Source organism: Myxocyprinus asiaticus, chromosome 48 (assembly GCF_019703515.2).
Source record: "Myxocyprinus asiaticus isolate MX2 ecotype Aquarium Trade chromosome 48, UBuf_Myxa_2, whole genome shotgun sequence".
Classification (NCBI taxonomy): Eukaryota; Metazoa; Chordata; class Actinopteri; order Cypriniformes; family Catostomidae; genus Myxocyprinus; species Myxocyprinus asiaticus.
The window spans coordinates 5,267,788-5,293,403 of NC_059391.1; the positions used below are offsets into that span (position 1 = coordinate 5,267,788).

General features: G+C 41.2%; 14 non-coding genes across 14 annotated transcripts; 7 read left to right on the forward strand and 7 right to left on the reverse strand.

Moving 5' to 3' along the window:
• Positions 1–631: 631 nt before the first annotated feature.
• trnae-uuc (transfer RNA glutamic acid (anticodon UUC)) lies at positions 632–703 on the reverse strand. Its single transcript has one exon. It is a non-coding gene; the product is annotated as a tRNA-Glu (tRNA).
• A 229-nt stretch (positions 704–932) lies between these two features.
• trnaw-cca (transfer RNA tryptophan (anticodon CCA)) lies at positions 933–1,004 on the forward strand. Its single transcript has one exon. It is a non-coding gene; the product is annotated as a tRNA-Trp (tRNA).
• Positions 1,005–2,193: 1,189 nt separating this feature from the next.
• trnae-uuc (transfer RNA glutamic acid (anticodon UUC)) lies at positions 2,194–2,265 on the reverse strand. Its single transcript has one exon. It is a non-coding gene; the product is annotated as a tRNA-Glu (tRNA).
• A 229-nt stretch (positions 2,266–2,494) lies between these two features.
• trnaw-cca (transfer RNA tryptophan (anticodon CCA)) lies at positions 2,495–2,566 on the forward strand. The gene has a single exon. It is a non-coding gene; the product is annotated as a tRNA-Trp (tRNA).
• Positions 2,567–4,202: 1,636 nt separating this feature from the next.
• On the reverse strand, positions 4,203–4,274 carry trnae-uuc (transfer RNA glutamic acid (anticodon UUC)). Its single transcript has one exon. It is a non-coding gene; the product is annotated as a tRNA-Glu (tRNA).
• Positions 4,275–4,503: 229 nt separating this feature from the next.
• On the forward strand, positions 4,504–4,575 carry trnaw-cca (transfer RNA tryptophan (anticodon CCA)). Its single transcript has one exon. It is a non-coding gene; the product is annotated as a tRNA-Trp (tRNA).
• A 770-nt stretch (positions 4,576–5,345) lies between these two features.
• trnae-uuc (transfer RNA glutamic acid (anticodon UUC)) lies at positions 5,346–5,417 on the reverse strand. Its single transcript has one exon. It is a non-coding gene; the product is annotated as a tRNA-Glu (tRNA).
• A 229-nt stretch (positions 5,418–5,646) lies between these two features.
• On the forward strand, positions 5,647–5,718 carry trnaw-cca (transfer RNA tryptophan (anticodon CCA)). Its single transcript has one exon. It is a non-coding gene; the product is annotated as a tRNA-Trp (tRNA).
• Positions 5,719–8,220: 2,502 nt separating this feature from the next.
• trnae-uuc (transfer RNA glutamic acid (anticodon UUC)) lies at positions 8,221–8,292 on the reverse strand. Its single transcript has one exon. It is a non-coding gene; the product is annotated as a tRNA-Glu (tRNA).
• Positions 8,293–8,521: 229 nt separating this feature from the next.
• trnaw-cca (transfer RNA tryptophan (anticodon CCA)) lies at positions 8,522–8,593 on the forward strand. Its single transcript has one exon. It is a non-coding gene; the product is annotated as a tRNA-Trp (tRNA).
• Positions 8,594–10,229: 1,636 nt separating this feature from the next.
• trnae-uuc (transfer RNA glutamic acid (anticodon UUC)) lies at positions 10,230–10,301 on the reverse strand. Its single transcript has one exon. It is a non-coding gene; the product is annotated as a tRNA-Glu (tRNA).
• A 229-nt stretch (positions 10,302–10,530) lies between these two features.
• On the forward strand, positions 10,531–10,602 carry trnaw-cca (transfer RNA tryptophan (anticodon CCA)). The gene has a single exon. It is a non-coding gene; the product is annotated as a tRNA-Trp (tRNA).
• A 1,636-nt stretch (positions 10,603–12,238) lies between these two features.
• On the reverse strand, positions 12,239–12,310 carry trnae-uuc (transfer RNA glutamic acid (anticodon UUC)). Its single transcript has one exon. It is a non-coding gene; the product is annotated as a tRNA-Glu (tRNA).
• A 229-nt stretch (positions 12,311–12,539) lies between these two features.
• trnaw-cca (transfer RNA tryptophan (anticodon CCA)) lies at positions 12,540–12,611 on the forward strand. Its single transcript has one exon. It is a non-coding gene; the product is annotated as a tRNA-Trp (tRNA).
• The last annotated feature ends 13,005 nt before the right edge of the window (positions 12,612–25,616 follow it).

The following is a 25,616-nucleotide window of genomic DNA, read 5'->3' on the forward strand; positions in this document are numbered from 1 at the left end:
CAAGAGAAAGAACTCACACTGCAAAATGTTTGTTGGTCATTTGGAAAAAGCCTTACTCAGAGGAGGTGGAATCTCTTTACGGTGATTTACAAACTCTTTGGTGATCTTGACAGGAGATTATTAAGAGACAATCAGAATGAACAAGCTTTGGATTCTTTTTCTGTAAATAATTTAGGTGATTTAAAGAGGAGAATAATAAAAGTGTGAAAAGCTTACCATACCAGGAGTAGAACCCAGGGCACCTGGGTGAAAACCAGGAATCCTAAAAGCTAGAACACATGGAACACAAAGCAAGAGAGCACCTTTGTCACACCAGTCAGGAGCTGTAAAATGTTCACATCCGCTAACCAATGGAGCCACGAGCCTTGGTATTCCAAATGTGAACAATTGAATTTTTCATGTTTGAGCATTAAACTTGTAAAACAGAAAGAAGAATTCACACTGCAAACGGTTTGCTGATCATTTTGAAAAATTCTTCATCAGAGGAGGTGGAGCCTCTTTATAGTTATATATAAACTCTTTGGTGATCTTGACAGGAGATTATTAAGTGACAATCAGAATGAACAAGCTTTGGATTCTTTTTTCTGTAACAGAGTTAATTGACAGAGGGTACCATAAAAGTATGAATAGCTTCCCATACCGGGAGTCGAACCCGGGCCGCCTGGGTGAAAACCAGGAATCCTCACCGCTAGACCATATGGGACATAAAGGCAGGTGAGACCTTTGTCACACCAGTCAGGCATTGCAATATTTTCCCATCCACCAACCAGTGGGGCCACCAGCCTTTGTTTTCCAAATGATTACAACTGACTTTTTCATGTTTGCGCATATACGAGCTTTACACTTGTACAACAGGAAGAAGAACTACTGAAGTTTGCTGGTCATCCCTTTCGCAGAGGAGGTACTATAAATGGGTTTGGTCAAGCAAAGCAGATCTCGTGGCGCAACGGTAGCGCGTCTGACTCCAGATCAGAAGGTTGCGTGTTCAAATCACGTCGGGGTCAAGTACTGCCTTTTGAACATCCTATCACCCTGCTTACAGGGTGATGTACGCCCAAAGTTCAATCCCTGAATGTCTTGAAGGAGCAACCCCACAAACAATAAGGAGAGTATGCCAAGCTCTGGTCTCTGCTTGCTGTCAGCTTGCAAAACTGCTGGAGTGTCTTCATGGTGATTTACCAACTCTTTTGTGATCTTGAGAGAAGATTATTAAGAGACAATCAGAATGAGTGAGATTTTCATGCTTTTTCTGTAACAAATTTTGGTAATTTACAGAGGAGTACAATAAAAGTGTCATAAATTTCCAATCTGGGAGAGGAACCCAGGCCGGCTGGTGAAAACCAGAAATCCTGACCACTAGACAATATGGGATTCTTAGGAAGGCCACCTGGGTGAAAACCAGGAATCCTGACCACTAGATTATATGGGACACTTGGAAGGAAAACACCATTGTCACACCAGTCAGGCGCCGCAACATTTTCTCATCCGCTAACCAGTGGAGCCACCAGCCTTGGTTTTCCAAATGTTCAGAAGTCTGAGCATGTATGAGCGTTAAACTTGTACAAGAGAAAGAACTCACACTGCAAAATGTTTGTTGGTCATTTGGAAAAAGCCTTACTCAGAGGAGGTGGAATCTCTTTACGGTGATTTACAAACTCTTTGGTGATCTTGACAGGAGATTATTAAGAGACAATCAGAATGAACAAGCTTTGGATTCTTTTTCTGTAAATAATTTAGGTGATTTAAAGAGGAGAATAATAAAAGTGTGAAAAGCTTACCATACCAGGAGTAGAACCCAGGGCACCTGGGTGAAAACCAGGAATCCTAAAAGCTAGAACACATGGAACACAAAGCAAGAGAGCACCTTTGTCACACCAGTCAGGAGCTGTAAAATGTTCACATCCGCTAACCAATGGAGCCACGAGCCTTGGTATTCCAAATGTGAACAATTGAATTTTTCATGTTTGAGCATTAAACTTGTAAAACAGAAAGAAGAATTCACACTGCAAACGGTTTGCTGATCATTTTGAAAAATTCTTCATCAGAGGAGGTGGAGCCTCTTTATAGTTATATATAAACTCTTTGGTGATCTTGACAGGAGATTATTAAGTGACAATCAGAATGAACAAGCTTTGGATTCTTTTTTCTGTAACAGAGTTAATTGACAGAGGGTACCATAAAAGTATGAATAGCTTCCCATACCGGGAGTCGAACCCGGGCCGCCTGGGTGAAAACCAGGAATCCTCACCGCTAGACCATATGGGACATAAAGGCAGGTGAGACCTTTGTCACACCAGTCAGGCATTGCAATATTTTCCCATCCACCAACCAGTGGGGCCACCAGCCTTTGTTTTCCAAATGATTACAACTGACTTTTTCATGTTTGCGCATATACGAGCTTTACACTTGTACAACAGGAAGAAGAACTACTGAAGTTTGCTGGTCATCCCTTTCGCAGAGGAGGTACTATAAATGGGTTTGGTCAAGCAAAGCAGATCTCGTGGCGCAACGGTAGCGCGTCTGACTCCAGATCAGAAGGTTGCGTGTTCAAATCACGTCGGGGTCAAGTACTGCCTTTTGAACATCCTATCACCCTGCTTACAGGGTGATGTACGCCCAAAGTTCAATCCCTGAATGTCTTGAAGGAGCAACCCCACAAACAATAAGGAGAGTATGCCAAGCTCTGGTCTCTGCTTGCTGTCAGCTTGCAAAACTGCTGGAGTGTCTTCATGGTGATTTACCAACTCTTTTGTGATCTTGAGAGAAGATTATTAAGAGACAATCAGAATGAGTGAGATTTTCATGCTTTTTCTGTAACAAATTTTGGTAATTTACAGAGGAGTACAATAAAAGTGTCATAAATTTCCAATCTGGGAGAGGAACCCAGGCCGGCTGGTGAAAACCAGGAATCCTGACCACTAGACAATATGGGATTCTTAGGAAGGCCACCTGGGTGAAAACCAGGAATCCTGACCACTATATTATATGGGACACTTGGAAGGAAAACACCATTGTCACACCAGTCAGGCGCCGCAACATTTTCTCATCCGCTAACCAGTGGAGCCACCAGCCTTGGTTTTCCAAATGTTCAGAAGTCTGAGCATGTATGAGCGTTAAACTTGTACAAGAGAAAGAACTCACACTGCAAAATGTTTGTTGGTCATTTGGAAAAAGCCTTACTCAGAGGAGGTGGAATCTCTTTACGGTGATTTACAAACTCTTTGGTGATCTTGACAGGAGATTATTAAGAGACAATCAGAATGAACAAGCTTTGGATTCTTTTTCTGTAAATAATTTAGGTGATTTAAAGAGGAGAAAAATAAAAGTGTGAAAAGCTTACCATACCAGGAGTAGAACCCAGGGCACCTGGGTGAAAACCAGGAATCCTAAAAGCTAGAACATATGGGACACAAAGCAAGAGAGCACCTTTGTCACACCAGTCAGGTGCTGCAAAATGTTCACATCCGCTAACCAGTGGAGCCACGAGCCTTGGTATTCCAAATGTGAACAATTGAATTTTTCATGTCTGAGCATTTCTGAGCATTAAACTTGTAAAACAGAAAGAAGAATTCACACTGCAAACGGTTTGCTGATCATTTTGAAAAATTCTTCATCAGAGGAGGTGGAGCCTCTTTATAGTTATATATAAACTCTTTGGTGATCTTGACAGGAGATTTTTAAGAGACAATCAGAATGAACGAGTTTTGGATTCTTTTTCTGTAAATAATTTAGGTGATTTAAAGAGGAGAATAATAAAAGTGTGAAAAGCTTACCATACCAGGAGTAGAACCCAGGGCACCTGGGTGAAAACCAGGAATCCTAAAAGCTAGAACATATGGGACACAAAGCAAGAGAGCACCTTTGTCACACCAGTCAGGTGCTGCAAAATGTTCACATCCGCTAACCAGTGGAGCCACGAGCCTTGGTATTCCAAATGTGAACAATTGAATTTTTCATGTCTGAGCATTTCTGAGCATTAAACTTGTAAAACAGAAAGAAGAATTCACACTGCAAACGGTTTGCTGATCATTTTGAAAAATTCTTCATCAGAGGAGGTGGAGCCTCTTTATAGTTATATATAAACTCTTTGGTGATCTTGACAGGAGATTATTAAGAGACAATCAGAATGAACAAGCTTTGGATTCTTTTTTCTGTAACAAACAGAGTTAATTGACAGAGGGTACCACAAAAGTGAGAATAGCTTCCCATACCGGGAGTCGAACCCGGGCCGCCTGGGTGAAAACCAGGAATCCTCACCGCTAGACCATATGGGACATAAAGGCAGGTGAGACCTTTGTCACACCAGTCAGGCATTGCAATATTTTCCCATCCACCAACCAGTGGGGCCACCAGCCTTTGTTTTCCAAATGATTACAACTGACTTTTTCATGTTTGCGCATATACGAGCTTTACACTTGTACAACAGGAAGAAGAACTACTGAAGTTTGCTGGTCATCCCTTTCGCAGAGGAGGTACTATAAATGGGTTTGGTCAAGCAAAGCAGATCTCGTGGCGCAACGGTAGCGCGTCTGACTCCAGATCAGAAGGTTGTGTGTTCAAATCACGTCGGGGTCAAGTACTGCCTTTTGAACATCCTATCACCCTGCTTACAGGGTGATGTACGCCCAAAGTTCAATCCCTGAATGTCTTGAAGGAGCAACCCCACAAACAATAAGGAGAGTATGCCAAGCTCTGGTCTCTGCTTGCTGTCAGCTTGCAAAACTGCTGGAGTGTCTTCATGGTGATTTACCAACTCTTTTGTGATCTTGAGAGAAGATTATTAAGAGACAATCAGAATGAGTGAGATTTTCATGCTTTTTCTGTAACAAATTTTGGTAATTTACAGAGGAGTACAATAAAAGTGTCATAAATTTCCAATCTGGGAGAGGAACCCAGGCCGGCTGGTGAAAACCAGAAATCCTGACCACTAGACAATATGGGATTCTTAGGAAGGCCACCTGGGTGAAAACCAGGAATCCTGACCACTAGATTATATGGGACACTTGGAAGGAAAACACCATTGTCACACCAGTCAGGCGCCGCAACATTTTCTCATCCGCTAACCAGTGGAGCCACCAGCCTTGGTTTTCCAAATGTTCAGAAGTCTGAGCATGTATGAGCGTTAAACTTGTACAAGAGAAAGAACTCACACTGCAAAATGTTTGTTGGTCATTTGGAAAAAGCCTTACTCAGAGGAGGTGGAATCTCTTTACGGTGCTTTACAAACTCTTTGGTGATCTTGACAGGAGATTATTAAGAGACAATCAGAATGAACAAGCTTTGGATTCTTTTTTCTGTAACAAACAGAGTTAATTGACAGAGGGTACCACAAAAGTGAGAATAGCTTCCCATACCGGGAGTCGAACCCGGGCCGCCTGGGTGAAAACCAGGAATCCTCACCGCTAGACCATATGGGACATAAAGGCAAGTGAGACCTTTGTCACACCAGTCAGGCATTGCAATATTTTCCCATCCACCAACCAGTGGGGCCACCAGCCTTTGTTTTCCAAATGATTACAACTGACTTTTTCATGTTTGCGCATATACGAGCTTTACACTTGTACAACAGGAAGAAGAACTACTGAAGTTTGCTGGTCATCCCTTTCACAGAGGAGGTACTATAAATGGGTTTGGTCAAGCAAAGCAGATCTCGTGGCGCAACGGTAGCGCGTCTGACTCCAGATCAGAAGGTTGCGTGTTCAATTCACGTCGGGGTCAAGTACTGCCTTTTGAACATCCTATCACCCTGCTTACAGGGTGATGTACGCCCAAAGTTCAATCCCTGAATGTCTTGAAGGAGCAACCCCACAAACAATAAGGAGAGTATGCCAAGCTCTGGTCTCTGCTTGCTGTCAGCTTGCAAAACTGCTGGAGTGTCTTCATGGTGATTTACCAACTCTTTTGTGATCTTGAGAGAAGATTATTAAGAGACAATCAGAATGAGTGAGATTTTCATGCTTTTTCTGTAACAAATTTTGGTAATTTACAGAGGAGTACAATAAAAGTGTCATAAATTTCCAATCTGGGAGAGGAACCCAGGCCGGCTGGTGAAAACCAGAAATCCTGACCACTAGACAATATGGGATTCTTAGGAAGGCCACCTGGGTGAAAACCAGGAATCCTGACCACTAGATTATATGGGACACTTGGAAGGAAAACACCATTGTCACACCAGTCAGGCGCCGCAACATTTTCTCATCCGCTAACCAGTGGAGCCACCAGCCTTGGTTTTCCAAATGTTCAGAAGTCTGAGCATGTATGAGCGTTAAACTTGTACAAGAGAAAGAACTCACACTGCAAAATGTTTGTTGGTCATTTGGAAAAAGCCTTACTCAGAGGAGGTGGAATCTCTTTACGGTGATTTACAAACTCTTTGGTGATCTTGACAGGAGATTATTAAGAGACAATCAGAATGAACAAGCTTTGGATTCTTTTTCTGTAAATAATTTAGGTGATTTAAAGAGGAGAAAAATAAAAGTGTGAAAAGCTTACCATACCAGGAGTAGAACCCAGGGCACCTGGGTGAAAACCAGGAATCCTAAAAGCTAGAACATATGGGACACAAAGCAAGAGAGCACCTTTGTCACACCAGTCAGGTGCTGCAAAATGTTCACATCCGCTAACCAGTGGAGCCACGAGCCTTGGTATTCCAAATGTGAACAATTGAATTTTTCATGTCTGAGCATTTCTGAGCATTAAACTTGTAAAACAGAAAGAAGAATTCACACTGCAAACGGTTTGCTGATCATTTTGAAAAATTCTTCATCAGAGGAGGTGGAGCCTCTTTATAGTTATATATAAACTCTTTGGTGATCTTGACAGGAGATTATTAAGAGACAATCAGAATGAACAAGCTTTGGATTCTTTTTCTGTAAATAATTTAGGTGATTTAAAGAGGAGAATAATAAAAGTGTGAAAAGCTTACCATACCAGGAGTAGAACCCAGGGCACCTGGGTGAAAACCAGGAAACCTAAAAGCTAGAACATATGGGACACAAAGCAAGAGAGCACCTTTGTCACACCAGTCAGGTGCTGCAAAATGTTCACATCCGCTAACCAGTGGAGCCACGAGCCTTGGTATTCCAAATGTGAACAATTGAATTTTTCATGTCTGAGCATTTCTGAGCATTAAACTTGTAAAACAGAAAGAAGAATTCACACTGCAAACGGTTTGCTGATCATTTTGAAAAATTCTTCATCAGAGGAGGTGGAGCCTCTTTATAGTTATATATAAACTCTTTGGTGATCTTGACAGGAGATTATTAAGAGACAATCAGAATGAACAAGCTTTGGATTCTTTTTCTGTAAATAATTTAGGTGATTTAAAGAGGAGAAAAATAAAAGTGTGAAAAGCTTACCATACCAGGAGTAGAACCCAGGGCACCTGGGTGAAAACCAGGAATCCTAAAAGCTAGAACATATGGGACACAAAGCAAGAGAGCACCTTTGTCACACCAGTCAGGTGCTGCAAAATGTTCACATCCGCTAACCAGTGGAGCCACGAGCCTTGGTATTCCAAATGTGAACAATTGAATTTTTCATGTCTGAGCATTTCTGAGCATTAAACTTGTAAAACAGAAAGAAGAATTCACACTGCAAACGGTTTGCTGATCATTTTGAAAAATTCTTCATCAGAGGAGGTGGAGCCTCTTTATAGTTATATATAAACTCTTTGGTGATCTTGACAGGAGATTATTAAGAGACAATCAAAATGAACAAGCTTTGGATTCTTTTTCTGTAAATAATTTAGGTGATTTAAAGAGGAGAATAATAAAAGTGTGAAAAGCTTACCATACCAGGAGTAGAACCCAGGGCACCTGGGTGAAAACCAGGAATCCTAAAAGCTAGAACATATGGGACACAAAGCAAGAGAGCACCTTTGTCACACCAGTCAGGTGCTGCAAAATGTTCACATCCGCTAACCAGTGGAGCCACGAGCCTTGGTATTCCAAATGTGAACAATTGAATTTTTCATGTCTGAGCATTTCTGAGCATTAAACTTGTAAAACAGAAAGAAGAATTCACACTGCAAACGGTTTGCTGATCATTTTGAAAAATTCTTCATCAGAGGAGGTGGAGCCTCTTTATAGTTATATATAAACTCTTTGGTGATCTTGACAGGAGATTATTAAGAGACAATCAGAATGAACAAGCTTTGGATTCTTTTTTCTGTAACAAACAGAGTTAATTGACAGAGGGTACCACAAAAGTGAGAATAGCTTCCCATACCGGGAGTCGAACCCGGGCCGCCTGGGTGAAAACCAGGAATCCTCACCGCTAGACCATATGGGACATAAAGGCAGGTGAGACCTTTGTCACACCAGTCAGGCATTGCAATATTTTCCCATCCACCAACCAGTGGGGCCACCAGCCTTTGTTTTCCAAATGATTACAACTGACTTTTTCATGTTTGCGCATATACGAGCTTTACACTTGTACAACAGGAAGAAGAACTACTGAAGTTTGCTGGTCATCCCTTTCGCAGAGGAGGTACTATAAATGGGTTTGGTCAAGCAAAGCAGATCTCGTGGCGCAACGGTAGCGCGTCTGACTCCAGATCAGAAGGTTGCGTGTTCAAATCACGTCGGGGTCAAGTACTGCCTTTTGAACATCCTATCACCCTGCTTACAGGGTGATGTACGCCCAAAGTTCAATCCCTGAATGTCTTGAAGGAGCAACCCCACAAACAATAAGGAGAGTATGCCAAGCTCTGGTCTCTGCTTGCTGTCAGCTTGCAAAACTGCTGGAGTGTCTTCATGGTGATTTACCAACTCTTTTGTGATCTTGAGAGAAGATTATTAAGAGACAATCAGAATGAGTGAGATTTTCATGCTTTTTCTGTAACAAATTTTGGTAATTTACAGAGGAGTACAATAAAAGTGTCATAAATTTCCAATCTGGGAGAGGAACCCAGGCCGGCTGGTGAAAACCAGAAATCCTGACCACTAGACAATATGGGATTCTTAGGAAGGCCACCTGGGTGAAAACCAGGAATCCTGACCACTAGATTATATGGGACACTTGGAAGGAAAACACCATTGTCACACCAGTCAGGCGCCGCAACATTTTCTCATCCGCTAACCAGTGGAGCCACCAGCCTTGGTTTTCCAAATGTTCAGAAGTCTGAGCATGTATGAGCGTTAAACTTGTACAAGAGAAAGAACTCACACTGCAAAATGTTTGTTGGTCATTTGGAAAAAGCCTTACTCAGAGGAGGTGGAATCTCTTTACGGTGATTTACAAACTCTTTGGTGATCTTGACAGGAGATTATTAAGAGACAATCAGAATGAACAAGCTTTGGATTCTTTTTCTGTAAATAATTTAGGTGATTTAAAGAGGAGAAAAATAAAAGTGTGAAAAGCTTACCATACCAGGAGTAGAACCCAGGGCACCTGGGTGAAAACCAGGAATCCTAAAAGCTAGAACATATGGGACACAAAGCAAGAGAGCACCTTTGTCACACCAGTCAGGTGCTGCAAAATGTTCACATCCGCTAACCAGTGGAGCCACGAGCCTTGGTATTCCAAATGTGAACAATTGAATTTTTCATGTCTGAGCATTTCTGAGCATTAAACTTGTAAAACAGAAAGAAGAATTCACACTGCAAACGGTTTGCTGATCATTTTGAAAAATTCTTCATCAGAGGAGGTGGAGCCTCTTTATAGTTATATATAAACTCTTTGGTGATCTTGACAGGAGATTATTAAGAGACAATCAGAATGAACAAGCTTTGGATTCTTTTTCTGTAAATAATTTAGGTGATTTAAAGAGGAGAATAATAAAAGTGTGAAAAGCTTACCATACCAGGAGTAGAACCCAGGGCACCTGGGTGAAAACCAGGAATCCTAAAAGCTAGAACATATGGGACACAAAGCAAGAGAGCACCTTTGTCACACCAGTCAGGTGCTGCAAAATGTTCACATCCGCTAACCAGTGGAGCCACGAGCCTTGGTATTCCAAATGTGAACAATTGAATTTTTCATGTCTGAGCATTTCTGAGCATTAAACTTGTAAAACAGAAAGAAGAATTCACACTGCAAACGGTTTGCTGATCATTTTGAAAAATTCTTCATCAGAGGAGGTGGAGCCTCTTTATAGTTATATATAAACTCTTTGGTGATCTTGACAGGAGATTATTAAGAGACAATCAGAATGAACAAGCTTTGGATTCTTTTTTCTGTAACAAACAGAGTTAATTGACAGAGGGTACCACAAAAGTGAGAATAGCTTCCCATACCGGGAGTCGAACCCGGGCCGCCTGGGTGAAAACCAGGAATCCTCACCGCTAGACCATATGGTACATAAAGGCAGGTGAGACCTTTGTCACACCAGTCAGGCATTGCAATATTTTCCCATCCACCAACCAGTGGGGCCACCAGCCTTTGTTTTCCAAATGATTACAACTGACTTTTTCATGTTTGCGCATATACGAGCTTTACACTTGTACAACAGGAAGAAGAACTACTGAAGTTTGCTGGTCATCCCTTTCGCAGAGGAGGTACTATAAATGGGTTTGGTCAAGCAAAGCAGATCTCGTGGCGCAACGGTAGCGTGTCTGACTCCAGATCAGAAGGTTGCGTGTTCAAATCACGTCGGGGTCAAGTACTGCCTTTTGAACATCCTATCACCCTGCTTACAGAGTGATGTACGCCCAAAGTTCAATCCCTGAATGTCTTGAAGGAGCAACCCCACAAACAATAAGGAGAGTATGCCAAGCTCTGGTCTCTGCTTGCTGTCAGCTTGCAAAACTGCTGGAGTGTCTTCATGGTGATTTACCAACTCTTTTGTGATCTTGAGAGAAGATTATTAAGAGACAATCAGAATGAGTGAGATTTTCATGCTTTTTCTGTAACAAATTTTGGTAATTTACAGAGGAGTACAATAAAAGTGTCATAAATTTCCAATCTGGGAGAGGAACCCAGGCCGGCTGGTGAAAACCAGAAATCCTGACCACTAGACAATATGGGATTCTTAGGAAGGCCACCTGGGTGAAAACCAGGAATCCTGACCACTAGATTATATGGGACACTTGGAAGGAAAACACCATTGTCACACCAGTCAGGCGCCGCAACATTTTCTCATCCGCTAACCAGTGGAGCCACCAGCCTTGGTTTTCCAAATGTTCAGAAGTCTGAGCATGTATGAGCGTTAAACTTGTACAAGAGAAAGAACTCACACTGCAAAATGTTTGTTGGTCATTTGGAAAAAGCCTTACTCAGAGGAGGTGGAATCTCTTTACGGTGATTTACAAACTCTTTGGTGATCTTGACAGGAGATTATTAAGAGACAATCAGAATGAACAAGCTTTGGATTCTTTTTCTGTAAGTAATTTAGGTGATTTAAAGAGGAGAAAAATAAAAGTGTGAAAAGCTTACCATACCAGGAGTAGAACCCAGGGCACCTGGGTGAAAACCAGGAATCCTAAAAGCTAGAACATATGGGACACAAAGCAAGAGAGCACCTTTGTCACACCAGTCAGGTGCTGCAAAATGTTCACATCCGCTAACCAGTGGAGCCACGAGCCTTGGTATTCCAAATGTGAACAATTGAATTTTTCATGTCTGAGCATTTCTGAGCATTAAACTTGTAAAACAGAAAGAAGAATTCACACTGCAAACGGTTTGCTGATCATTTTGAAAAATTCTTCATCAGAGGAGGTGGAGCCTCTTTATAGTTATATATAAACTCTTTGGTGATCTTGACAGGAGATTATTAAGAGACAATCAGAATGAACAAGCTTTGGATTCTTTTTCTGTAAATAATTTAGGTGATTTAAAGAGGAGAATAATAAAAGTGTGAAAAGCTTACCATACCAGGAGTAGAACCCAGGGCACCTGGGTGAAAACCAGGAATCCTAAAAGCTAGAACATATGGGACACAAAGCAAGAGAGCACCTTTGTCACACCAGTCAGGTGCTGCAAAATGTTCACATCCGCTAACCAGTGGAGCCACGAGCCTTGGTATTCCAAATGTGAACAATTGAATTTTTCATGTCTGAGCATTTCTGAGCATTAAACTTGTAAAACAGAAAGAAGAATTCACACTGCAAACGGTTTGCTGATCATTTTGAAAAATTCTTCATCAGAGGAGGTGGAGCCTCTTTATAGTTATATATAAACTCTTTGGTGATCTTGACAGGAGATTATTAAGAGACAATCAGAATGAACAAGCTTTGGATTCTTTTTTCTGTAACAAACAGAGTTAATTGACAGAGGGTACCACAAAAGTGAGAATAGCTTCCCATACCGGGAGTCGAACCCGGGCCGCCTGGGTGAAAACCAGGAATCCTCACTGCTAGACCATATGGGACATAAAGGCAGGTGAGACCTTTGTCACACCAGTCAGGCATTGCAATATTTTCCCATCCACCAACCAGTGGGGCCACCAGCCTTTGTTTTCCAAATGATTACAACTGACTTTTTCATGTTTGCGCATATACGAGCTTTACACTTGTACAACAGGAAGAAGAACTACTGAAGTTTGCTGGTCATCCCTTTCGCAGAGGAGGTACTATAAATGGGTTTGGTCAAGCAAAGCAGATCTCGTGGCGCAACGGTAGCGCGTCTGACTCCAGATCAGAAGGTTGCGTGTTCAAATCACGTCGGGGACAAGTACTGCCTTTTGAACATCCTATCACCCTGCTTACAGGGTGATGTACGCCCAAAGTTCAATCCCTGAATGTCTTGAAGGAGCAACCCCACAAACAATAAGGAGAGTATGCCAAGATCTGGTCTCTGCTTGCTGTCAGCTTGCAAAACTGCTGGAGTGTCTTCATGGTGATTTACCAACTCTTTTGTGATCTTGAGAGAAGATTATTAAGAGACAATCAGAATGAGTGAGATTTTCATGCTTTTTCTGTAACAAATTTTGGTAATTTACAGAGGAGTACAATAAAAGTGTCATAAATTTCCAATCTGGGAGAGGAACCCAGGCCGGCTGGTGAAAACCAGAAATCCTGACCACTAGACAATATGGGATTCTTAGGAAGGCCACCTGGGTGAAAACCAGGAATCCTGACCACTAGATTATATGGGACACTTGGAAGGAAAACACCATTGTCACACCAGTCAGGCGCCGCAACATTTTCTCATCCGCTAACCAGTGGAGCCACCAGCCTTGGTTTTCCAAATGTTCAGAAGTCTGAGCATGTATGAGCGTTAAACTTGTACAAGAGAAAGAACTCACACTGCAAAATGTTTGTTGGTCATTTGGAAAAAGCCTTACTCAGAGGAGGTGGAATCTCTTTACGGTGATTTACAAACTCTTTGGTGATCTTGACAGGAGATTATTAAGAGACAATCAGAATGAACAAGCTTTGGATTCTTTTTCTGTAAATAATTTAGGTTATTTACAGAGGAGAGAAATAAAAGTGTGAAAAGCTTACCATACCAGGAGTAGAACTCTGGGCACCTGGGTGAAAACCAGGAATCCTAAAAGCTAGAACATATGGGACACAAAGCAAGAGAGCACCTTTGTCACACCAGTCAGGCGCTGCAAAAATTTCTCATCCGCTAACCAGTGGAGCCACAAGCTTTGGTTTTCCAAATGTGATCAATCAAATTTTTCATGTCTTGTGGAATATTTTTTATCAAGTTAAATATAACTGAATCAAGTATAATCAATTTAAATATTGCCATTTTTGTCTACAATTATTTCTGATTGTCAAGCATGGTTTTTACTCTGTGTTTGTGTAGAAGCCTGTGTAAAGGAGGCCCCTCTAAATGGAATATGTGATCACATATGGTACTCATAAAAGGTAATATTGAGTCTAATGTTTTGACACTAGAGGAAATAAAGGATAAGGCCCTGTAGAGAGATGAAGAGGGGCCTCTCAAATAGTTTCATGTTCTCTAACAGTCTGAAGACACAGAACAAAATATATGGTGTGTATTGGTCACGCCCTAGGTGAATGTGTATTTAGGCATGTTTGAATACAGAAAGTTAGTTACTCTGCAGACTGACTCGGCTTTGCTCTCTCTGATAATAAAGTCTATCTTCTAGCATCAAAAGCTTAAGACTTTGAGAGTGATTCTTCATAAAGGTGGCAGAAGCCACAACAAATTGGCGCCCAACGTGGGGCACTGGAAAGGAGCAGAGTGGAAGCCACAGTAAGCTATCTGGACAATCAACTCAAACAGTGGCCACTTAAAAAGGTAAGCATTTTTTGCTTGTATAAGTAGTTTGTGTTGCTTGCCAGAATCTGCCCGTGGTGGTAAGGACATTCAAAAAGCTCCTCCAAATTCAAAGAAAAAAAAAAGAATAAAGGGTTCTGATTCCAGAAAAATAAATGCATGCAATGATCTGTTTTTACTGTTAAGGGGGCCTTGAAGGATAACAGTAAATGAAAAGCAGAAAAATAAAAAAATAAAAAAGCCAATAAGGCAAGAGAGACATGTTTTTGACCAGGCAGGCAAATCCTGTGATTATCTGTTTTTACTGTTAAGGGGGCCATGATGAATAACAGTAAATGAAAAGCAGAAAAAATACAAAATAAATAAAAAATAAAAAAGCCAGGAAGGCAAGAAAGGCAAATCCTGCAGGTCACCTAAGAGGGGGGTTGAATAGTTGCGTTTTAGAATTTTATTGTATTCTTTGAGAGCTCTGTGTTTATAAATGCCTTGTGTTTGTAAAAAGTGTATATATAAGTGTCTGTGACTAATTTTGTGTCTGTGTGAGTATATCTGTGACTGTGGCTGTATGAGAAAATAAACTCTGTATCAGGAGGACAGGACCAAGGGAGGACCAAGGCGGTGCTGGAGGCTTGGAGGAGCAAGGCGGAGCTGAGGGATCGAAAGACTGAGGTGGAGCCGGTGGGACTGAGGACCAAGGTGGAGCCGTAGGGAAGGAGGTCTCCGGTGAAGCTGACAGATCGGAGGGATGAGGCGCAGCCAGAGGATCAGAGAGCCAAAGCGGAGCCAGATGACCGACAGACCAAGGAGGAGCCGGAGGGACGAGGGACCCCGGCAAAGCCGACAGGCTGAAGGACTGCAGTGGAGCCGAGGGAACGCAGAGCTGAGGCAATGTCGAGGGACTGACAGGCCAAGACGAAGTCCAGGGCTCGGAGGGTCCAGGTGGGGTCGGAGGGCCTAAAGTTCCCCTTGCCTGCTCAGGAGAACTAAGGGTGGGTATAAGGGTGGGAAACATCTCCAGGTCCCACTGCTCAGGTGTGGCTGTGACGTGGCATGGAGCAGGCTGAGGCGTTGCTGTGACGAGGCATGGAGCAGGCTGAGGCGTTGCTGTGACGAGGCATGGAGCAGGCTGAGGTGTTGCTGTGACGAGGCATGGAGCAGGCTGAGGCGTTGCTGTGACGAGGCATGGAGCAGGCTGAGGCGTTGCTGTGATGAGGCATGGAGTAGGCTGAGGCGTTGCTGTGACGTGGCATGGAGCAGGCTTAGGCGTTGCTGTGATGTGGAACTCTGGCTCGGCGGCGGCCGTGACGTGGAACTCTGGCTCGGCGGCGGCTGTGACGTGGACCTCTGGCTCGGCGGTGGCTGTGACGTGGAACTCTGGCTCGGCCGCGGCCATGACGTGAGACTCTGGCTCGGCGGCGGCCATGACATGGAACTCTGGCTCGGTGGCAGCCATGACGTGGAACTCTGGCTCGGCGGCAGCCATGACGTGGAATTCTGGCTCGGCATCCGCCTCCCCCACAGTGAACGGGGAACCAATGAACCGTAGGGCGAGGTCGATATATTGAGCCAGGCTGAGGGAACTGCGACCGCCAGGCATCAAAAAAGAAATGGACTCATTCAGTCCAAATCTAAAACAGTCTTTGAGGGCAACCTCATTAAAGTCCACCTGGCTGGCTAGACCGCAGAAGTCCTCAACATAGTCCTCCAGGGGACGATTCCCCTGACGTAGGCGCAGAAGTAAAACTGCTGGGTTCATGGTTGGGTCTAGTATTCTGTAACGATGTGCTGGCTGCTGACAATGATGGCAATGATGATGAGATGAAGAACCCAAGTGCAGTTTATTTACAAACGTGAACCAATAACCCTGACTACAAAACAAAACATGAACATGGACTAAAGTAGACTTGACTTGACTATGGCTTGGCTTGACTATGGCTTGACCATGGCTTGACCATGGCTTGACCATGGCTTGACCATGGCTTGACTTGACTATGCACAAACACATTCACATTCAATACTAGACAACCAGACAATGCAAACATGAGGGCTTAAATACAAGACATGGGAGAACATAAACCAATGAACAAACAGAACTCATAACAAGCTAATTAAACAATAACCCAATGAAAACATGACACAAGAACATGGAGGGAAAACAGAAATCACATGACAAGGGAAACAGGAACACATGACATGAACCAGGAAGTAGAATTTCAAAATAAAAGACATGAATCAACACAATACACATGACACTGAATTTCTTTAGGAAGATCATATTAATTGAACAAATAAAATTGTCCAGAAATAAAAACTGTCACAAATATTGATACAGTGATATATTTTTCCTAAAGATAGGATTTGGTGTATTATAGGAAAAATCATGGCAGCCACTCCTGTGGACATATTAGGATTAAAATATCCATTGTGTAAAGAACTTATAGATAAGCTTTCAAGCAAATGGCAAAAGAGAACCAAAGATATGATGACAAAATGGCCAAAGGAAGGGACATTTGATGTAGGGTTGTGCGAGGAAATGGAAACGTTGATAAAAAAATATATAAAACTAAAGAAGAGTAAAATAAAAAAAAATAGAGAGAAACAAAAAGGGAAAAAGAGAGAGAAGTGCTAGCCTTGTTCAAAAAGGAAGGAGAAAATTCTCTGAAAAATATAAGACAGGCAAGAAAAATACTGAAGGATGCAGAAAAAGAGATGAGTAAAAAAGGAGAAGAAGTCCTTGTTAAACCACCTCCATATGTGCCCTTGGAAGGTCAGTTCCCAATATTCAAGGGAACTGTATAGAGGTTTTAAGAGAAATGTAGATGGAGGGACATGTGGAGTTAGAAAAAGAAAGACAAACAAAACTGGGAGTGAGACCAAAGAAGAAACAGGATAGAAAAAGTGAGAGAAACTTGCCTTTAGATTGTTATGAACAGGCAAGGACAGCGTTAGAGAAAATAAAAGTACAGTATGAAAATAAAAAGAATGTGAAGAAGAACCGATAGGGCAAGTGAGAAGAGAACAAGAGGAGATTGAAGCGGAGCAGCTTTGAGTATAACTGAGAGTGAATTTGTAAAAAAATGGTTTAATGTAGCAGATTCTGCTCCACATGTATCATTATATGTAGGGAAAAATTGGAATGCAAAAGATTTGGGGCCAATGATGAAAAAAGTTAAACAGTGCCAATGGGAACCAACAGTAAATCCACTGATTTTTCATTCTGCTGACAAAAATTACATCAAAACTTTGTGTGAAAGTTTATTGATGGGTACTCCTAAGGAAGTAGTCATTAGTAAACAAATACAAACGCAGATGATAACAACACCCAAATTGGTAGAGACTATTGATGCTTAACTGTTTAAGGAAGTGGAGCATCAGGTACCTATTAAGTTATGGTCTCAGCATGACACAGATGTAGGACTGGTAAATTCAGCCAGCCCAATAAGAATACAACTTAAGCCAGGTGCACGACTGCCAAGAAAATCGCAGTACCCTTTGCAGCCTGAGGCTGAAACAGGCATAAAAGACACTATTGAAGGTCTAGTGAAAGCAGGAGTGTTAATGGAAACAAACAGTTACTGTAATACTCCAATTTTTCCTGTGATCAAAGCAAACAAATCTAAATGGCGCCTCGTTCATGACTTACGAGCAATCAATGATATAGTAGATGATTGGCCAGCTGATGTTCCAAACCCGCACACGCTGCTAACAAATGTCCCTCCTGATGCCAAATACTTTACTGTGATTGATTTATGCTCTGCCTTTTTCAGTGTTCCAGTAGCAGAGGAAAGTAGACACTTGTTTACATTCACATATGCTGGTAAACAGTATACCTATACCAGAATGCCGCAGGGATTTAAACACTCACCACATATATTCAATCAAGTTCTAAAGGCTGATTTAGAAGACCTAATGATAGACAGTACTCTGCTGCAGTATGTAGATGATTTGATGATTTGTTCCACATCATTGGAACAATGTCATAGAGATTCTATTATGGAATCTGGCTTTTTTATTTTTTTATTTTTCTGCTTTTCATTTACTGTTATCCTTCAAGGCCCCCTTAACAGTAAAAACAGATCATTGCATGCATTTATTTTTCTGGAATCAGAACCCTTTATTCTTTTTTTTTTTCTTTGAATTTGGAGGAGCTTTTTGAATGTCCTTACCACCACGGGCAGATTCTGGCAAGCAACACAAACTACTTATACAAGCAAAAAATGCTTACCTTTTTAAGTGGCCACTGTTTGAGTTGATTGTCCAGATAGCTTACTGTGGCTTCCACTCTGCTCCTTTCCAGTGCCCCACGTTGGGCGCCAATTTGTTGTGGCTTCTGCCACCTTTATGAAGAATCACTCTCAAAGTCTTAAGCTTTTGATGCTAGAAGATAGACTTTATTATCAGAGAGAGCAAAGCCGAGTCAGTCTGCAGAGTAACTAACTTTCTGTATTCAAACATGCCTAAATACACATTCACCTAGGGCGTGACCAATACACACCATATATTTTGTTCTGTGTCTTCAGACTGTTAGAGAACATGAAACTATTTGAGAGGCCCCTCTTCATCTCTCTACAGGGCCTTATCCTTTATTTCCTCTAGTGTCAAAACATTAGACTCAATATTACCTTTTATGAGTACCATATGTGATCACATATTCCATTTAGAGGGGCCTCCTTTACACAGGCTTCTACACAAACACAGAGTAAAAACCATGCTTGACAATCAGAAATAATTGTAGACAAAAATGGCAATATTTAAATTGATTATACTTGATTCATTTATATTTAACTTGATAAAAAATATTCCACAAGACATGAAAAATTTGATTGATCACATTTGGAAAACCAAAGCTTGTGGCTCCACTGGTTAGCGGATGAGAAATTTTTGCAGCGCCTGACTGGTGTGACAAAGGTGCTCTCTTGCTTTGTGTCCCATATGTTCTAGCTTTTAGGATTCCTGGTTTTCACCCAGGTGCCCAGAGTTCTACTCCTGGTATGGTAAGCTTTTCACACTTTTATTTCTCTCCTCTGTAAATAACCTAAATTATTTACAGAAAAAGAATCCAAAGCTTGTTCATTCTGATTGTCTCTTAATAATCTCCTGTCAAGATCACCAAAGAGTTTGTAAATCACCGTAAAGAGATTCCACCTCCTCTGAGTAAGGCTTTTTCCAAATGACCAACAAACATTTTGCAGTGTGAGTTCTTTCTCTTGTACAAGTTTAACGCTCATACATGCTCAGACTTCTGAACATTTGGAAAACCAAGGCTGGTGGCTCCACTGGTTAGCGGATGAGAAAATGTTGCGGCGCCTGACTGGTGTGACAATGGTGTTTTCCTTCCAAGTGTCCCATATAATCTAGTGGTCAGGATTCCTGGTTTTCACCCAGGTGGCCTTCCTAAGAATCCCATATTGTCTAGTGGTCAGGATTTCTGGTTTTCACCAGCCAGCCTGGGTTACTCTCCCAGATTGGAAATTTATGACACTTTTATTGTAAAGTACTTACTAAATTAGCTCAAGGAGGTCACAAGGCATCCAAAACAAAACTACAGTATTGCCAACCACAGGTTGAGTATTTAGGACGATTGACCTCATATGGCACAAAAGCTATAGCCCCAGATCACTTAGAAGGCATAAGTAAAACACCATTGCCACAAACAGTAGGACAGATGATGACTTTCTTAGGAATGACGGGCTTCAGTTCTGATTGGATAGAGGAATATGCAGTAAAAACAGCTCCACTGAGAGAACAAGCAGGACTGCAAAATGTAAGTACTCCACTAAGATGGAATACAGATGCGATGCTAGCATTTGAATCTAAAAAGAAAGAATTACAAAGGGCACCTGCCCTCTGTAATCCCGACTACACTATACTGTTTCACCTATATGTGGCAAACAGAGCTGATGGTTATGCTTCAGCTGTATTGATGCAAGAGACCTGCAGTGGTAGGAAAAAAACAACCCATAGCTTACTATAGCACTAAGCTGGACAATGTAGCGCAAGGTTGCCCACCATGTTACTGACAAGGCCTTGCAGCAGTATATTACGCATATGAGAAAGCATCTACATTAACTATGGGATACCCAGTAACCATTTATATGCATCACAAAATTGTGGAGTTACTAGAACAAGGAAAATTTGTTCTGACTCAAGCCTGCATTCTAGCATATTCATCAATACTTACATATCCAGATGTTACCATTAAGCGATGTAATACAGTTAATCCAGCTGAATTGATTCCTTTGGTTTATGGAGGTGAGCCACATGACTGTGTGGCTAATTCATTGGCATTCACTAGGTTATGACCAGATCTTGAGTCTACGCCACTCTTTGAGGCAGAAGTCACTTACTTTGTGGATGGTTCCAGTTTTAGAGATTATTTGGGAACTCATACGGGATACTCAGTAGTAAAGAAAAACATTTGTGCCTGTAATTTCCCAACAGTGTGTACAGCCTTGTTCTGCTCAATTAGCAGAATTAAAAGCTCTCACGACTGCATGTCAATTAGCAAAGGGACAAACAGCAAACATTTTCACTGATTCAGCTTATGCTCATGGTGTATGTCATCTGTTTGGAGCAGTGTGGAAACAGAGAGGCTTCAAAAAGACTGATGGAACTCCCATCCAACATGCTGAACAGGTAGATCAATTAATTTCTGCTATGATGCTACCAAAATGAATAGCAATCATCAAATGTCAGGCTCATGAAAAAGGAAATTACTATATCATTAAGGGTAACAACAAAGCAGATTTGGAAGCTAAAAAAGCATCAAGATGTCAAGTAGCAATATTAGCTCCAGTAGTTCTTATAGAACCACAACCTCAATTGGATGATATTATTCGAATTCAACAAAAAGCAGGTCCTTATGAACACTCCATGTGGCAACAAAGAGGAGTCACGAAAGACACACAAGATATTTGGCATTCACATGAAGGACAAATCGTTGCACCAACCACACTTTTAAACATTCTTATTCCAGATGCGCATGGTTTTGACCATTGTGCGAGGGGGGAAGTGATAAAAAAAATTAAACAGCAGGGATATTGGTCTCCATACTTACATGCAATAATAGACGAATTTCTGTCCACATGTGAAGTTTGTGCCAAAAACAACGTTAGGAAAGGAACAGCAACACCAATAGGCCACATACCAATACCAGAAGGACCATTCAAGCACCTGGTGATGGATTATGTGGACATGATAAAGCAAGTACAAGGCAAAAGGTATATGCTTGTGGTAATAGACAGATTTAGCAGATGGGTAGAAGCAATACCATCAGCAGATGAGGGGGCAGGAACAGTAATTACATTTCTAACAAGAGAAGTAATCCCTAGATTTGGAATACCATCAGAAATAAGTTAAGATAATGGATCAGCATTCATTCAAAAAACTGTAAAACAAGTATTGCAACAATTGAGAATAAAACAGAGGCTAGGGTGTGTTTATCACGCACAATCCCAAGGGATGGTAGAAAGGGTGAATGGTACCCTCAAGGCCAAACTTAACAAAATATGTGAAAGTACTAAACTCAACTGGATTGATGCTTTACCTCTTGCGCTAATGAGCAATCGCATGCAAACCAACAGAAGCACGCACTTAACACCGCATGAGATGCTTACGGGTCGACCCATGCCTGTGCCGTATTGCAGAGCACGCACTTAACACCGCATGAGATGCTTACGGGTCGACCCATGCCTGTGCCGTATTGCAATACGGCACAGGCATGGGTCGACCCGTAAGCATCTCATGCGGTGTTAAGTGCGTGCTTCTGTTGGTCTAGAGCAATTGCAAATGGAACTTAGGTCTTATATGAAGAAACTAACTGCAATACATAAAGCTATCCATTTACAGGAAAAAAGAAAGGAGCACAAAGAGGAGACAGAGATATCTTGTCCAGTCGTCCCAGGTGACCAAGTATATTTAAGGGTATTCAGGAGAAAGTGGAATGAGCCCAGGAGAGAAGGACCTTACAAAGTGGTGACAGCTACTCCAACAGCAGTCCAAGTGGAAGGAAGCACCACCTGGTATCATCTAAACCACTGCACAAGTGTTCCCAGAGTAAGGAAAGAAAGAGAAGGAGAGAGATTTAAAACAGACGATAAGGAAGAAAGTGAGGAGAGACCAGAGACACAGGTTAAAAGAGTGCAGAATGGCAAAAGCTCAGAAAGAGATGCACAAAAAGCTGAGCAAAGCAGAAAGAATCAAGATAGTGGAAGGAATGAGTCCAGTAGCATGTCTAATGATCATCACATGTCTACTGCATCTGATACTATAAGCCCAAGCTACAGCCAACACCACTGCTCAAAATTTCAATCAGACTTCCCTACAATTGATTTTTCAGCGCTCGGTCAGACCCAGTAACAACTCAATAATAACCCCAACAGAACAAGAATTGAATAAAGAACAGAAGATATCAAAACAATGTAGAAACATTGCTAATGATATTAATAGTAATAAAACATTTATGAATTAGATAGTTTATGGGAAACAGCGCAAAATAACGAATGGTACGAGTGGGCAGCGTTTACAGCAGGAGAGACAGGTATGGAAAATTGCTTACTGTGCTCCAAATCACCCTTAAACAAGGTAATAGTAGTTCCAAATCCACATGACTATCAAAAATGTGCTGAATTTAATAGAAACTTTTGTCATCTAGAAAAGCATTTTAGACCCTACTGCTTAGCTGAGTGTTTGGCTTTTGCGGGTTATTCCATCTTTAAGGAGCAATTTAATAAACCACATTGGGGAGATTGGTGTAGATATTGGGATGTAAAAGAAAAAATTACAATAAAAGAAAGAAAGGTAGAAATCCCAAAATGGTACAACATAGATTATAGCCAAGAGTATGAGTGCTATAATAAGCCTGAAGGAACTCTTGATATGGGAAAATTCAAGGGAAGATGTGCTACTATTTGGTACTTAAACAAAACAAATGCTTGGCGATCAAATGTACCCATAAGAGCCCCAGTACTTCAAGCACAAGGATTAGGAAAGGGAATGAAAATATATCCAGAAGAATGTGAAAATCAAACTATAGCGTTACCTTCAATAGAGTTATATGAGGATCAGACAATAGTGGTGGCTGATTTTTTTTTGGGTCTGTGGAAAAGAACGACTTAGGGCCTCCTTGCCACTAGGATGGAAAGGAATATGTGTTAGAGTACGACTGATCCAGGAAATTGCCATGGCACAGTGGGAATTAGGACATTTCATAAAGGAAGATAAGAATAGAACTAAGAGAGCTTATAAAACAGACCCTAATGTGTATATAGATTAAATTGGTCAACCCAGGAATATACCTAATGAATTTAAAGCTAGAGATGAAGTCAAAGCAGGGTTTGAATCAATATTCATTTGGATCACACAAAATAAAAACACAGAATGGATCAATTATATTTACTATAATCAACAAAGGTTTATTAATTACACTGATGATGCTTTATCTGCATTAGGAGAACAAGTACACGAAACAAGTAGGATGACATGGCAAAATAGACAGGCTCTTAATTGGTTATTGGCAGACAAAGGGGGTGTATGTGTTATGTTTGGAGATCAATGTTGTACTTTTATACCAAATAATACTGCTCCAGGAGGAACATTTAGTGAAGTCATGATTAAATTAAAAAACTTAAGAACCGAAGTTAAACAAATGCTGGAAGAGATAATCAAATGTGGGATTGGTTTGATCTAAAGTTAGGAGCATGGGGAGCATGGTTTCCTAAATTGGGAATGTTTTTGGGAATTGCAATAATGATAGGAAGGCTATTGTTTTGTTGTGTACTTCTTTTATTGAGGTCACTTGTTATCAAAGCCACAGTTCAGCAAATGGAAGTGCTAAGATGTCAAGATAATGGGAAAGTTATATTAGAGGGTAACTAAAGTGTATATTATCAGGATTGGCGTTATAAAACAAACTGGGATTAACAAACATTGGATGGGAATTCAAGTACCTCAAATGAAGACAAAGAAGATGAATAAAGATGAGCCACACCCTGGGTGTAAGTGCTAGCCTAACCTTTCCCCAAAGGGTGACCCTCTACGATGCGCAAAGTATCTGGGTTGAAGATATGTACACTACAATAAGAACTCTTGATTAGGATGAATATTTTGTTTGATATACTCTACGTAACTATGACAAACACAAGCAAGGCTGAACCAATTGCACGCTCATGCTTATAACATGCTTATATGTTGCATTTATTGAATGAATAAGAGAACAGAATCTTTTACTCCGTTCTTAATCAAAATTGAATGGAGACGTTTGGTTCTGTAATCTCCACCAGAGTGTGGTTGCATAATCTGGTCATTGGTAATGAAGCTGTGTGACTTAACTTAGTCACTAGATAGCATAACTGAGGCGACTGAATTATGAAACTGCACACTGGATAAAGACAGTGAAGGTGAGACTTATGTAAGTCTCAGAGGGGGGATATGTGGAATATTTTTTATCAAGTTAATTATAAATTAATCAAGTATAATCAATGTAAATATAACCATTTTTGTCTACAGTTATTTCTGATGGTCAAACATGGATTTTACTCTGTGTGTGTGTGTAGAAGCCTGTGTAAAGGAGGCCCCTCAAAATGGAATATGTGATCACATATTGTACTCATATAAGGTCATCTTGAGTCTCATGTTTTGACAATAGAGGAAATATAGGATAAGGCCCTGTAGAGAGATGGAGAGGGGCCTCTCAAATAGTTTAATGTTCTCTAACAGTCTGAAGACACAGAGCAAAATGTATTGGGTGTATTTGTCACGCCTTAGGTGAATGTGTATATAGGCATGTTTGAATACAGAAAGTTAGTTACTCTGCAGACTGACTCGGCTTTGCTCTCTCTGATAATATAGTCTATCTTCTGGCATCAAAACCTTAAGACTTTGAGAGAGATTCTTCATAAAGGAGGCAGAAGCCACAACAGTCTGAGCATTTATGAGCATTAAACTTGTAAAACAAAAAGAAGAATTCACACTGCAAACAGTTTGCTGATCATTTTGAAAAATTCATCCTCAGAGGAGGTGGAGCCTCTTTATAGTTATATACAAACTCTTTGGTGAGCTTGACAGGAGATTATTAAGAGATAACCAGAATGAGCGAGCTTTGTATCCTTTTTCTGTAACAAAATGAGTTAATTGACAGAGGGTACTATAAAAGTGTGAAAAGCTTACCATACCAGGAGTAGAACCCAGGGCACCTGGGTGAAAACCAGGAATCCTAAAAGCTAGAACATATGGGACACAAAGCAAGAGAGCACCTTTGTCACACCAGTCAGGCGCTGCAAAATTTTCTCATCCGCTAACCAGTGGAGCCACCAGCCTTGGTTTTCCAAATTATTACAACTTTTTCATGTTTGCGCATATATGAGCTTTACACTTGTACAACAGGAAGAAGAACTACTGAAGTTTGCTGGTCAGTTTGAAAAAGCCTTACTCAGAGGAGGTACTACAAATGGCTTTGCTCAAGCAAGCTAGACCTTGTGGTGCAA